Below are 13,863 nucleotides of genomic sequence, written 5' to 3' on the forward strand. Positions count from 1 at the left end.
GGTCACACACACTCTGTCCCATAAATATAGTCTCATAACGTCTCTGAACATGTCATGTGCAAAGCTTGCGTCATTGTTCCCAATCTAGAGCTAAAGGACCATAACTTCTTTGAGCCTTGTGAGCTAACTGCACATTGGTCCATTCAAAGTTTACGTCCCTATTAGCTTAACAAGTAAACCCCTATGTCTATCTTCTACTTGATCTATGAATTTCTTCTCTATGTCGGTTAATATGCAGGTTAGGTTATGTCTATGTGTGTAAACAGTACATGATTTTAATGTTGGTACAAAACACTTTCCCATTCACTCCTCTAGCTTATTATAGTCGTATTTGGTCGAATGTTTATAGACTGGTATTTGTGAGAGTACCACATCATAATTTGAGATGTAGTACTCGTAATGGCCTTTTCCATAGAACATACTAAGGAGCTAACTACAACTAATGCCATACATCAAGGGCAAGTGGTGATATTTAATCCCTTCCTTGACCGAAGCAGGTAATTGCATGCACACATAACAATCTTGCACATCCATAGTATTCACATACTCATAAAGCACCTTAGCATAAGCATTCAGTGTATAATCATCTTTAGACAAATCTACATGAAGAAAGCAACTAGGTTGCTCTGTTAAGCCTTTCTCAGATCCCAATGTATCATCTTTTGAGGCAGCAGTGGTAGGTTTGGATGTCCCATGTCCCCCACTCCATGTTCCTCAATCTTGTGTACGCCTAAAATTGACTTGTGATGACTACAGCTATTACTATGATCACTCCTACAATGCGTGTACCTATGATATATTTATGCATCCGATTCAAATTCCCTGACTCCATTTACAAAGTTGCTCGGAATGTGGCTGTAAGAGGATCAATGCACAGTCTCTTTTCTCTGCCTCTTATTCATGTGCTACAAAAGTCTTTGAACAACCTTTGTTTGGTTCTTGGAAAATTCTTAAACACTCTTTGCACACTATTTACACAGCTTGGAAGCCTTCCCTAGCCCTCTTTCTTCTTCTAAATGGAAAAGTCCCTATTTTTAATCTTCTTATGCTCGGGCCTCGGTTATCCTCTTTCAAGCAACTTATTTACAGTTCAAAAGTTCAATTTGCATTCCTTATGAGATCAGAGCCAATCTCCTCAATGACTCTTACCAATTCAGCTCTCAATGCTGCAATCTCTTGAGGAAATTGTGGAGCTCCGAAGCTCAGGAATTCGATGTCTTCCAGAATCAGAGTCCGTAAGCCACTCAACCTTGGTGGAAAAGGCACAGCCAATGACAGAATTGCATTAGCCTTGATTCCAGGAACTCTCAGCTTGATCTCGACAATCCGTATTGAAATTTCAGACCTTGCTCTCCCTAGCATTTGTAACCAGATAAGCCCATTCGGGAGAGGAATATCTCCAACATGGCACTCTTTTTCTCCAAGACCTCCTTACTCTTCCTGTGGCTTGCTCGGGCTCGCTCAGATCAAACTCTGAAGATTCACTTATCAGTGCAAGTTCTCTTTCAGATGCAAGTCTCAGGTTTCTCCTTCTCTGTCCCACAGGTCACGTTTTATTTGCAACATCTTTCTTCCTTGACTGTACATGACCAACTTCCACACCAGTTTCTTCAGCTGAGTCAGACTCTATACCACTCGCAACGGTACCGTCTCCCTCTGGGGACAATCCAGGGTCTTGTGTGGCTTGAACATCCTCAGCCTGACCTGGTGGGTATCCAGTCTCTTCACGAAACTCCCCAGCTTAGCTTGCCCTCTCCAGGGACCCCTTGGTCATGGCTGGAACTACTTCTGGGAGAGGAGCTGTTTCATCGGAGGGACCTGTGACTTGTGAATGGGAAGCATGAATCCAGTTTGGTAATCCTCCCCACTTCACAGCAGTATTTGTCAACCATAACACCTGATATGGTCAGTGCCACTGAGAGTCAAAACAGTTTTTCCTCATGTGCTTTTGGACAAGCACCCAATCACCTGGGCTCAGGTCGTGGCAGAGGTTTTTCGTAGTTGGTGTAGTTGTCTCTTTGACCTGATCAGACACAGAACAAACCACTTCAGCCAATCCTTTACAGTAGTCAAAGTTTAAGTCATCTGTTATATTGATCAATGCAGTGGCAGGCACAGCGGGCAAACATATCAACCCTTCCCATTAAGATTTCATGCAGCGATGACCCAATTCTCCTGTCAGGAATGCTGCGCAAGCTCAGTAGAACCAAGGGCAACACATCGGGCCATTTCAGAGTTGTTGAAGCACACGCTTTTGCCAGTCTCATCTTTAGGGTTTCAATAATTTGCTCTACTATGCCAGATGCCTCTGTCTTGTAACTACAATGCAGCATTTGAGCAACAATCAAGAGTTAAACAGCATATTCATGACTACGCTATGGAAGTGTGTTGCTCTATTCGACTACAATGTAGATGGGAATCAGAATCTAGTAATGAGTTCCCTCAACAATAACTTTGCTACTGTGAGACTATTACACATTCTAGTTAGATAAGCTTCTGCCCATCGGGAAAAGATGCACACAACAATCTAGATGTATCTCAACCCTTTTCACACAGGCATCTCCACAAAATCCAATTGGATCCGATTGAAAGAACCCACTGATCTGCCAATGCAGCTCAAGGCAACAACTGTCTTCTTCCCAGCATTCATCTGTTGGCACATGACACGTGGATGGCACACTGCTTCTGCAATAAATTGAAACCTCGGATTGAACCAAGTTTGCCTGAACATTCTCACCATTGCATCTCTTACTATGTGTGCTGCGCCATAAATTTGCCTTGCCATGGGGTTTAACAGACAGTCAGGTAACACTGCCCTGCCATCATGTGAAACCCATATGTTGTTTTCTCCCTTCTCACAACCTGCTCTGATCCAACCTTTTTGTTCCTGATCTGTGGCTTCTAATTGCAAATGTCTGTCTTCAGCCCATGTGTTTGCAACAGCTTGCATCATGCTGAGTTTGGTCTTCTCTGTACTCTCGCTAACATACTCCCCATTAAAAATACATGCATGTGTAGCACAAAAGCAAGCAACTTCATCTGCATATCAGCTCCCTGTTGTAACAAATTCATCCCCTTTCCCATGGGCTTCGCACTTAACAACAGCCACTTTCCTTGGTAATTGCAGTTCTTCCAGCAGTTGTCTCACATATTCTTCATTCCTAATGGGTGAAATTGATGAGGTTAGGGACGCCCTCTGTGACCATAGCTATTGGAAGTCATGATCCACATCAAAACAGTACTGGCTATCGTTGTAGATGGTGACCTGGATCTGCTCGGAAACTGGAAATGCACAGCTCAAGGTAATGATTTCAGCTACCTGTGTGGGGTGTACTCTTTGCAGACAAGCAGCTTCCACCACTCCAGAGATGGTACAGTCAGCAAACACTGCTCTCAAATTACCTTCATTGTCGCTTAGGCATGAACCATCAACAAAAAGGACTTGGTGGGTATCAGACAGTGGCTCATCGACAATGTCAGGTCTTGGCTTGGTGCAAAGCTCAGTAACATCCAGACAGTCCTGTTCTTCACAATCTTCCCCATCAGCATTTGGAACAGGTAACAAGATAGCAGGATTTAGCACAGAATAGTGCTTCAGAGTCACGTTCTCTGTTGCGAGCAACACATGTTCATATCTTGTTAACCTATTATTTGTCAAATGCTGTGTTTTGATTCTAGTCATCAGGACCTCAACTGAGTGTGGTACATATACAGTAAGTGGATGATCCACCACAATGCTCTCACATCGTTCAATAATGACACATGTTGCAGCAACGTATTTGAGACATCCGGGCAACACTAAAGCTGCAGGATCTAATGTGTTATACAATAATGGGGTAACCTGGTAGACCACTGGACCTGGGTGAATTACGATGCAAGAAAGCAGTGGTCACAGTAGCACCCACTTTAAACTGTAGAACATACCATCACCATGTAGTCAAATCTTACAATGGATGAAGACCCCATGTAAGTATTAATATACCTACAAGTTCTAGAGGGTTGAAATGTTGACAGTCCTTTCAGAGTGGACAAGCACTGACATAAGAGAGATTTAATATCTGTGTCTTGATGTTACTATGTCCATGTGTTGGACTTGGCCCTTTTTGCAGGGTCATCCCTGAAATTTTTACCTTCCTCCTGTATTTTTTCTGACCTGTTGTTGGCTGTTCTATGACTCTGGGCACTTTACCACTGCTGATCAGTGCTAAAGTGCAAATGCTCTCCCTACTGTAAAATGTATATGCTGGTAGGATTCCATGATTGGCTTATTTGGTTTACTGTCAGACCCCAGTAAAGTGCACCAGAAGTGCCCAGGGCTTGTAAATGCAAATGCTGCTGGTGGGCTTGCAGCGCTGGTTGTGCCACCCACAGAAGCGGCCTAGTAAAATGTGTCTAAGGTCTGCCATGGCAGAACCTGCGTGCAGTCTGGTACTGTCATGCTGACTGGGCAAGTGCACCCACTTGCCAGTCCCTAAACCTTCCCTTAACTTCATATTAGTCACCCCTATGGTAGGCCCAAGGGCAGGGTGCATTGTAAGCATAAGGTAGGACAAGCCCCGATGTGTGTGGCATGTCCTAATAGTGAATTACAGCCATTTTCATTTTTCACTATTGTAAGGCTACCTGTTCCCATAGGCCAGAATGGGCTGTTAGAATTGTTACATCCTATGATCCTAACAGACCCTGGGAACATGGTAGAAATTCGAGTTTAGTATGCCTGAACTCAGAATAATAAAATACATCTTTTAGTAAAGTTTATTTTAATAGTCTGTGTTTGGAAATACCACTTTTAGAAAGTTGGTATTTGCTTGCCTAACCATTTCAGCCCGCCTCTGCTATGATGTGTATCTGCCTGTCTGGTTTGTGTGAGTGACAGGGCTGGGGAAACCCAGAGGGGCAGGGCTAGGTAGCCTGGTGGTGAATAGAGAGATTGACATCCAGATGGGTGAGAGGAGTGCACCTGGACTCTGAATAGGGCTGTGCTCTGCCACCACAATGCTGGCTCCACCTGCTGTGGAGCAGCTGATGTCTCTGCCCTGCACCCTGAATAGAAAGGCAGAGTCATGTCAACAAAGTGCTCAAGAACTGGTTTGGACTGGGCAAAGGCCCCTCTTCCCCAGAGGAACAAAGGAATTAGGGGTATAAGTATTGGGACCTTGCTCCCAAGAAATTAGATCCTGCTTGACAAGAAGAACCTCTGCCGGAGGAGAAGGAACCGGGAAAGCTGTAAGGAGGAGTACTGTCCCTGACCTGGGCGATTGGCCTGCAGTGGTTGCCTTGCTGCTGAAGGAGAGGAGAAAGACTACAAAGACTTTATTTCAACTTGTGCTTAAACAGATCTCGAAGGGCTTGGAATAGAGCTTGTCTCCTGCTGAAGTCTCAGGAACAACAGACGTCACCCCCCCAGATCCCCAAAGTTCTTTGAAAGTGTCTGCTGCTGTTGTTGGGCCTTCTGAGGGACTGCGTGTCGCAAGGAGCTGGAAGCGCGACTCAAGAAGGAGAAGCGTGCTGCCGTCGGAGCTGTTGTCGTCGCATCTCGCAAAGTGTGTCGCCGCTGCAGCATCGCATCGAGCGGAAGCGTCTCGCATCATCCAAGAAGTGTCTCGCAATGCCGAAGAAGCGTGTCGCCATCGCAGCCATCGTAGCTGACGCATTGCACCGCATCAAGAGAAGAGTCTCGCAACGAAGAAGAAGCGTGTCGCCATCGCAGCCATCGTAGCTGTCGCATTGCACCGCATCAAGAAAAGTTCCTCGCATCCACGGAGAAGCGTGCCGCCGTCGGAGCTGTTGTCGTCGCATCGCGTAAAGGGGTGTCGCCGCTGCAACATCGCATCGAGCGGAAGCGTCTCGCAACGTCGGAGAAGAGTGCCGCTGCCAAGGCCGCTGTCATCGCATCACGAAAAGGGTGATGCTGCTGTAGCTGACGCATCGAGTTGAGTCTTCTCACAACATCGGAGAAGCGTAACGCATCTGGAAGATCTTCACGTCTTTATTTTTTTGCACCAAAAACTTCATTTCATCGACATCGTTGCAACACTTTTGTTGCCCTGCGTGTCGCATCTAAGGTACATTGACTTAAAGTGTTGCATTTAAGAACTTAAGAGAACTAAGCAAACTTCTACCATCTAAAGTAACAGTATTGTGTATTTTTGTCGTTTAATGGTCTTGTGGTAACTCTATATCAAGAATCCTTATTTTTAATATAAAACCTGTGTGGTGTCCATTTGTAGTCTTGTCACTTGGTTACTGTATGTGATCACAAATGATTAACCTATAATGCTCTGAGATAAGCCTTGTCTGCTCGCGCCAAGCTACCTAGAGGGTGAGCAGGGGTTATTTTAGGAGTGTAACCCCTTACCCTGACTAGAGGAAAGGTTCCCTGCTTGTCACAAGTACCTACCTGTGCCAACCAGAGAACCCGGATTCTAACACCATGTATTAATTTCGCCTTAATGTGGCTGGATTGATTTCCAATATTATTCAGATGTGTACCACTTGCACATAACCTTTCCTACCCTCAGGAGTACGCACCTTCCTTTTTGAGCGCATTGTCACCTCCACGTATAGCACCTGTATTATATGCTAATGATGTACAGACTATTCATGCTGTCTTTTATTGAATAAATCAATATGTTTTGAACTAAATCCATTGTAAGATTTGATTATATGGTGATGGTATGTTCTACATTTTAAAGTGGGTACTACTGTGATCACTGATTTCTTTTATCGCAGGAGCTGATGTAGCTGAGAAGTGGGCCACTGGTCTATGGTACCCCCATGTGTCTGGGTGAGTACAGAAAGATCACAACCCTCCCATTCATGACAGAATCATGAGAATGCTTTGTTGTAATCAGGCATTCCTGAAGCTGGAGCGCGACACAGACAATCTCTTAACTCCAAGAAAGCAAACAAACAGTCATTATTCCAAGGTACCGGATCACACACATCCTTGTGGGTCAGCATCTGCAAAGGCTTTGCCATCAAGGAGAAATTAGGATTGCAATGTTGGCAGTAGCCAAACATGCCCAAAACATCCTGACCTCCTTCTGAGTAGTAGGCAGATTCATTTTCATAATCACCTCCACTCGCTCTGGTGACACCTTCCTCTTGCCTCTTTCAATTCGATGACCCATATAATGTACTGAACTAGGACTGAATTCGAGGGCAGAATCAAGCTCTCAAGGTTCTGTTTCAGGATCAGTTTGAATATGGATGGACTTTCAGTATACCCTTGAGAAATATGACACCATGTTAAGACACGATTTTCCAGACGGAAAGCAAATAAAAATTGGCTCTCCTCATGCAATGGAATGGAGATAAAATGCCTGACAGAGACCAATCACCGTGAACCAATTATCCTCGCAAGGGATTTAAAACAGAAACACAAATGGATTCAGTATCACGGGGCAACATGGAATCACAATGTTAATTACCTTTCTAAGGTCCTGAACAATACAATATTTCCCGCTCAGTTTCTGCACGAGTTGCACTGACTTCCCATGATCTCCTTTAGAATGCCCAGCCCAATCATGGACTCAAATACAGGTGTAATCCCTGCACTGTTTCTGGGCTCAGGTTGTACTGAGGTGTTCTGGGAAATTTTGCATTAGGCTTGATCTGTATGCTGACTGGCTCGACTCCTCGGATCCTCGATTTCCTCTCCTGAGAAGGCCCATAGCACTGGAGAAACAGTGTGTCGCAAATCCAGTAGCATGTCTTCCACCGTCAGTTAGGGGGAAACATAGCTGTGTAATGGTTCTGATTAGCCAATGTGAAAGTAATGTCTTCATCATTTGTCTGCAAATCAATTCCTTTCGGTGTGCAATGGATGGTACAATTCAATTTACAGAAGAGGTCACGTCATAACAAACAGACTGGACTTGTAACATACACCATGAACTGATGGTGATGTTGAAAGGTTCCGATTTACACCGGCACTTCTTCTATCAGAGGATTTGTCATTCTTTTGTCAGAAACTCCTACAACCTGGGTTGATTTTCCAGAGAGGGGCAGGTTTGGGACTACTGCAGATCTCACAGTACAACAGGTAGCACCAGTATCAATCAAGAATCTAATGGGATGACCATCTACATCTGCCTCTACATATGGTCCACTCTGGTCTACCTCTAAGACTGCACCAAGTGTACAGTCTTCCTTCCCCCTCGGGCACCATCATAAGGACGGGTCCTGATCAAATCCATCCAGAGCTTCCATTAAGGGCATCTGATGGTACATTCGATTTTCCGTCAGTTGCACCAATCCCGGGTGGGTGGTGTCCCTCTTATAGCCCAGCCCCTGTGTGCAACAAAGTTGCAATTATGTAAATCATGAAGTTAAGACTGTGGTTTGAAAGTAAATGATTTATTGATGATAATCCATCAAAATGATAATCTTCATTATAATCATGAGATTTTCAGTTTCCAAAATTCAAGTTGTTTAAAACAACCGGAAAATAATCCTCAATGCATTTCGGGTATACAATTACCCTTCATCAGGAGGAATCCTGAAAGAATGTAAAAAATGGGAGTAAATTGAAACGACCTGTTCAATGGTGTTAATGTTAGTCGTGAGGTATCAAAGTAACCAAAAAAGCTATGATCGTGTTAGCGTTGAAGGAAAAATCCGATGTGTGTTAACAGTGGTTCAAAAGATTGAAAGAATGGAAAAAAAAACGGTGAACGGCAAAATAATATACTATATCAACATTAAGAAGATAATGACATGTGCTGAAAAAAATAACTTGAAAAGTTATAGAGGTAACACCAGTGAATAGCGGAATAACGTAGTGTATCCACATTGAAACGGTAATACCGTGTGCTGAAAAAATAACGTTCATACCCCCGTGATTGGGTGTCACTATAAACAGAAGAAATTCAGTGCTAGCTAATCTGTGAAGAAAGAAGACATACCTCGGTGAAGTTGACGAAAAGAATTCAACATGCTCCGTGAAAAATACACATGGCAGCCGTGGACCGCTATGGTAATGAACAGTGAGAAGAGACAGGTTAAATGTAGACGGTTGGCGTGGCGGCCACATTGGATAGGGAAGACCATGTTAATAAAGTTACAAGAGAAAGAATGAAGAGTGAAAGTCAAAGCAAGAGGGCAAAGTAAAATGCGCTGTGAGCTGAATTAGAAATGACAAATGAATGCTTGATTCAGTCGTTAATAAAATGTAAAAAACCATAAAGAAAACAAGTTCGTGAGACAAAGGTAATCATAAACGAAGAAGAACATGGAAATAAAAAACGTCCTTTGGTAAACTGTTAGATGGAGAAGGATAATGATTGTAAAACAATATAATGCTAAAAAAGTCATCAAAATGAAGAAAAGTAAAATGGGTCAAGTTAAAGAGATACATGATTGTAATAAAGAATGAATGTTCACAAGGGATGAGAAACATGTTTGGGACTGATGACTAGGAGACGTTAAAAAGGGCAAAAGTAAAGGTTGAGAATGGAAAATGAAGATGTGTAGGTGTGAGAGATACAAGAATCAATACTAAAATAAAGAAGAAAATGAAATGAAGCAAGTGCGAGAGGGTGAGTGATGACAGAAGATGAAGAATGATGAATAAATATTAATAAAAAACACACATAGCATTGCAAAAGATCACAATAATGGAAAATTGGAGTGGAACCGGAAAGTAGTACAAAGAACACTAAATTGTTTACAAAAACCAACAAAATTCAACGCGGTCATTGAGTCCATGCGGTGCCAGTGAGTTCATTTTGTATATCCAAGCTGTCTCTCTCTGCAATAAAATTTTTCGATTGTCTCTGCCATCTTTGATGGGTACAATTTCACATACCAAAAATCTTAATTGGCTAATGTTGTGATTGTAATCTTGGAAATGTGCTACCACCGTGGATTTCATATTTTTGTTGCGGATGTTGCTCTTGTGTTCATTTAATCGAACTTTGATTTCTCTCTCGGTTTTGCCTATGTAGGCAAGGCCACAAGGGCACTTAAGCATGTATACAAGGTTCTTGGAGTCACAGGTAGCCGTGACGTGTAACTTGATGTTAAATCCACGTGTGGGATGCTGGGTACAAATCCCCTTGATAATGTTGTTGCAATTGCCACAGTTGCGACAAGGTACGGTACCTTTATGTAACAAAACTGAATTGGAAAAAGGTTTGGGCTTCAATAGTTCCATGAGGTTTTTGCTTCTTTCATAGGCAAAAAGAGATCTGTCCACAAAAATATTTTTGAAATCGGGTTCCACCTGCAACATAGACCAATGCTTCTTGAAGTTGAAATTTCAGTACAGAATTTGGAGACCATCACTGATCTGGATGATGTTTTGATGTTGCTTTTGGTGTCCAATAGTTGAGATCTTGATTTGGTAGATACGCGTTTGATGGCTGTAGTGAGAATTTCTTTAGGATACCCACGATCAAGAAAACGGTTTTCCATGATTGAAATGTGTTGTGTGAGTTGAGTAGATTCTGAGATGATTCTCTTAATTCTGAGAAGTTGTGAATATGGAAGGTGACTCTTGAGAGCAGGCTGATGAAAACTGGAAAAATGTAAGAGGTTATTCCTGTCAGTGTCTTTTCTGTACAAATTTGTTTCTATCCGATTGTCTTTGATATATACCAACACATCCAAATAGTTGATTTGAGACTTGTGAATGTTGAAAGTGAATTTCAATCATTCATCGACTTTGTTGAGTTGATCGATGGCTTGGATTAGTAGTTGTTTTGAACCGCTCCAAATCAAAAAAATATCGTCAATGTAACGGAGAAATAAAAGTGAGTGTGATTTCCATGGGTCTATGTTAATAATGTTATCTAGTTCAAACTTGTGCATGAACAGATTCACGCAGCTAGGAGCTGCACAATTGCCCATAGAAGTGCCATTAAGTTGTAGATAGAACTGATTGTTGTAACAAAAATAACTGTGATATAAGGTAAAATTAAGAAGTTCCAGTAAAAACATTTTGTGATCCTGTGGTAGTTGTGATCATAGTAGAAAAAATTCAATGGCTTCCATCCCCAGGTTGTGTGGAATGGAAGTGTAGAGAGCTGTGACATCAATGGTGCAAAAGTACATGTCCTCTCCCCATTCTGTGTTGAAGTTATGGAGTGTGTTCAGAAAGTCAGTGGTGTCTTTAATAAGACATTTGCTGCACCAATGGCTGAAAGTGTCTGTCAAGATATTTGCCCACTGATTCATGGAGAGAACCCCGGGTGGAGACAATCGGTCTCATGGGTGGATCAACGAGATTTTTGTGAATCTTTGGTAGCATTTTCAACGTAGGACATATCGGAAAGTCTTGAATCAAAACTTGCGTTCTTTCTCACCAATGGTGCCTTCACGGACTGCTTTGTCCACGATGTTCTGAAGTGTCAGCTGTATTTGAAATGTGGGATTGATTTTCCCGCCATACACTCGGAGGTTGTGGCACTTGCATTAACTTGTTCTGATTCCCTCCTGCGTTGAGAGATCTCTGCCTATTCACCGTCGGTAATTTCCGGGATCCTGTGTTAGGACTGAAGTAGGTATGTAACACAGACGGTGGACCTTGACAAAAGTGTGACTACAGGCACCGCCCCCCACCAGGATCCATGTTACTCATTTAAGAAACAAATCGAGTATTACATGTTGGGTGGAAACCATAAGTTACTGTTTTACCCAAATAACAGAGGAAAATACTCCTCTCTTTTTAAACACACCTTAGCGTGTGTATTTTTACTACACCAAAGGTTACATTTCCTTTGCCAATTTCACTGTTTGGTCCTGATGAAAGCCATTCTAATCAACCGGTTGAAGGATGTATCAGATCAGTTATACCTCGAAAATATCCGCATTCTATTTTTATATCTGTCCCAGGCTCCCATTACTAAGATTCTCCTAGATATAGAGATAGTTTTAAACTCACTTCATTTTCACAAATTGTAACCAAATGAAAAAGATTTTTTTTAAATCCTGCTCTGCTGTAATAAGGCATCGAAGCACACCTAGGATGCACTCAGGATCCTAGGTGGGAACCGTATGTTGAAGCATGCCACTAACTAGGTTGATAAGTGAAGGTTCTTTTAAAAAGCTTATTGGTCTTTTTTTAAAACCTATTGGTCTTTTCCTTTTTTTTGTATGTAGTTGACATTAGATCCTGTTCAAATTATTGATTTAGATTAATCAGGGGAGAAGAAAAAGCTTTCTTAAAACTCCTCGCTCTCTGTATTTGTTCAATTATAACTGATTTACCCCATCTGCCAGTTGCACGAGTTCTCATCCCTGCACCTGATTGGCAGGATTTGACCATTTGAATTTCATCCATGGACTTATTTTCCCAGCAGATTAAGTGTTGCTAACTGGTTAGAGGCAGCCGACCCGTAAGCAGAGAATTGGCCAGGGACCAAGGTTCAATTCCCGACGCGGCAGGGTCGTGGACCAGGGTCAAAACGGACTCGATAATTCTCGCCTCGGTACCTACTCTAACCAGGAACACACTCGGCAACTCTGGGCATTAAGCTTGCCTCATCTCTACAACGGCCCCCCACAGATGCCGGAGATGCCTGGTTTCCCCTTGGAGATACCCAGAAAGGGACCATCTCACAGGGAAAACCAGGACTGGTTCCCCAGCGGTCTTCAGCGCCAGGATACTCCATGGAGTCACAGTGCGCTTTACAAGTACACCCACATTTACATTTGCTGGATCATGAGGCTGATTTCCAGACTCAGTCCTGTCACAAATTTTGGTACGCATTCTCCCATGTCTTTAGGGTAGAGTGTGTCTAACCCCCTGTACTGCTTAAAGGTTTGCAATAGCCTTTTGTAATAAAAATGCACTTACTCTTTAGGTTCCTGGGACGTTCGATCTATCTTAACCCAATCGATGTCTTGAGGGGATATTTTGGACTGCAACTTTGTGATCACCTGCTTGTACTTCTTCATAACCTAGGGTGAAGGACCATGGGTTAATGGATCCCTATCTGGCTCAGCAGCAGGACATTCAATAGCAATTTTACATGCAGAACACAGATCACTAGGAACCACGATTTCGAAGAAAGCATTTAAGTCAATCCACACCACTTTTGAGATAAAAACAATACGATCAACTTGCTTATACCATTCAGCAGGTTTATTCCTCGACCTGGGAAAATCATTTGTAAATGCAGCTAGGCCACCTCTGCTCCATGGAACAAGCACATACCCTCCACTTGGCACTTCCCATAACAGGTATGTATTGACTCCCTGTGTTCCCCCTCCTGGAGGTGGTATTTCCCCTGTCACCTTTCTCGCACTTTTTATCATTGACCAGCTTTCCTCCACTTATCCACCATACTCCAAGCCCATATTCCTATACCCAACTTTTGGATGTGTATTCAATCCCGTCACTCTCTTTTCATCCAACTCCTAGTCACTGTCGTTAAGCCAATGATTTCTCTGTGACATTTTTGTTCGAGACAAATCCAATCCATATCTCTGAGGCAACTCTGATAACTTCTCATGCACTCGTCTTGCCTTGCGGGTGACATCCTTTGCTATAAATAACAGGTCATCTGGCTCATAGGTCTTTATCCTCTCCAAAGGCAAATTCCCAGTGTCTAGGTTTCAACCTCTCCACATCCTATAGCTTCACTTTCATTGCAGCCTTTTTGGGTACCCTGACTTGATGTATTATTCTGACTCTCCTTGCTATTGTTGTTACCTCTCAACCAGGATTCTTAGTCTGAAACACCTAAGACATGATGACTTCCGGTGGCTCCCTGACTTCTACTTGCTTCTGAGGCCCCACGAATTAGTCCTCTCACTGGTGTTTCCCACATCCATATGTCTGAGCTAGTGCTTGCCATAGGTATGGGCCACATAGTACTAGATCCAATGCGTGCTCCCAAAGGACCGGCAGTAGCT

The sequence above is a fragment of the Triturus cristatus genome, chromosome 3_2 (genome assembly GCF_964204655.1).
Source record: "Triturus cristatus chromosome 3_2, aTriCri1.1, whole genome shotgun sequence".
In the NCBI taxonomy this organism is placed as follows: Eukaryota; Metazoa; Chordata; class Amphibia; order Caudata; family Salamandridae; genus Triturus; species Triturus cristatus.